This window comes from Oryzias melastigma, linkage group LG6 (assembly GCF_002922805.2).
Source record: "Oryzias melastigma strain HK-1 linkage group LG6, ASM292280v2, whole genome shotgun sequence".
NCBI lineage: Eukaryota > Metazoa > Chordata > Actinopteri > Beloniformes > Adrianichthyidae > Oryzias > Oryzias melastigma.
The window spans coordinates 8,269,020-8,271,316 of NC_050517.1; positions in this window are offsets into that span (position 1 = coordinate 8,269,020).

Genomic DNA, 2,297 nt, shown 5'->3' on the forward strand with positions numbered 1-2,297 from the left:
CTGCTTCTTTCTTTTTCTTTCTTCCCACTGTCAGCAAGTCAGACCGGACATAGTGCACCATTGTCTTTTCCATGCTGCTGTTATGGCAACCCAGTCTCTCAGCTGGCCTCTGCACTGAGCCGTTGATTCAGAGAAGAAGAAGAAGAAAAAAGGAGCATCAAGCCAAGACAAAGTGTGACAGAATGTGACTGGTCTGAACAAGTGTATTCAGATTACCAAAGGTCTCTTATTATTGTTGTCAGACTTTTTTTTAAATGTTGTTTTCCTTTTAGATTCTGATTATGTTTGCAACTGAAAAAGCAGCTGCTGACTTAGATTTCATTGATTTCTGTTATTGTTGTGGTAGGAATTGCCCTCAATATTTCATTCACAGTTTCCGGGAGACTTTCAGGTGGTACTTCACCTAACTGTTCACTGTTTTTCGAGCTATTTGTCGTTTTTAGCACCCTGTCTGTTTGGAGGACGTAGCCAACCTTATGTACTATTATTCAAACTTTGTATTACATGACTCTAATCAATCATCTGAATTGATTTACGAGAGTTGGACCTGGTTGGTCCTCTCCAGTGTTTTTTTTGTGCAAGTCCTATCCATCCATCATCCATCCATCCTCTTAACCTGCTATACCCCTTCTGGGGTCACAGCTCTTGGCCAAAGGTGGGGCATATCCTGGATAGGTTGTCAATTTGTTACAGGGCAAACAATCATTTCAACACACACTCACACATGCACACCTTGGGCCACTTAGAGTAACCAATTTATCTATAAAACGTGTTTTTGGACTGTGGGGGGGAAGCCGGAATGCTTGAAAAAAAATCCCACACATGCATAAGGAGAACATGCACACTCCACATAGAGAGGTCCCAGCCCGGGAAGAGGCGGAACATTTTTGGAGACATGGGATTCGATGTTATGGGAAACTTAATTTCATCCTTTTAAGGATGATTTTATATGTGTGGGATCCATGTATTTGGTAACAACAGCATTCCTATCTAATGAGTGTGAAAACCACCTCAAGAGGGCTCTTTGTATTTCCTACATTCTCTAATCATCCATTTGTTTTGGCCTTTTTTCTGGGACTAGTCTTTGATGTTTGGGGTTTTTGTTAATGAGTCTGGCAGTTACTGGTGCTACACTAGTAATTAGACAGCACCATTCATCCAGAAACAATGGATTAGGGGCTTCACTGAGGCTCCAGTACTCAACAAAGTACCCTCTGGCCTTCCTCTAACTGCTCCCAGGATTGTTTATTGGATGACAAGAACATTCTGGGAGGGGCTTCTTGCTTTTCTTGACTGGTGCCAAAAAAAGTGGATGACCACAGTAAGTGAACCACACAGTAAATGCAGATCATGTGGCTTTTGTAGTGGTAGATCATTGTAGTTTTTGGTTATTCTAAGCTTTTTACAACATAAAATGATCTATAATGTTGTCCTTCACATGGTAATCTCGAATCTGGAAGACCATTACTTTGCTAGCGATACATTCAGTTGGGGAAAAAACATTAGCCTCTTGGCCTTTCTATTAGGCAAGGTAAGTATATTTATAGTGCACATTTCATGTACAAAGACATTTCAAAGTGCTTTACATAAAAACATTAACAGAAACGTCCAAAAGGAATATTCAGAGTGATGATTAGAAAAAGATTCCAGTTATTAATGTCCTCAATGCATTTACCAGGAGCCGTACAGGGCCTGTCTCCTGGGGTCATGTATCTGTGTGTCATCTGCATAGCTAATGCTGTTGTTTTTTATAACCTGGTCCAGTGGGAGCATGTAGACGCTACATAGTAGTGGTCCCAGGATGGAGCCTTGGGGAACTCCACATGTAATTTATATTGGCTCCAACATAAAGTTACCAATTGAAACAAATTATTTCCTGTTTTCTAAGTACGTTTGAACCAGTTTAGTGCTGGCCCAGTGAGACCCACCCAGTTTTCCAGTTGTTTGAGCAGCATTGCGTGGTTGACTCTATCGAATGCAGCAATGAGATCCAATAAAACTTGCACTGACATATTAGGAAAAAAGTCTAAATGTGTTTCTGCAGTAAAACAACAACTTTATAGATGGATGGATGGATGAAAGGGTGGATGGAGAGGTTGGCAGACATGCTTTATTCATCCATTAAAAAGGGACAATCAAGAGTACCAATGGTTACACCGTGTTATAATAAACATGATTTTGAGGTACCCCTTATAGTGGTTGATGACAAAACATTCCATTACATTTACCATTAATACTCAAATAACAAAGACAACAATTTGGTCATGATGTCTACAACTATCTCTTCGGTAATACAA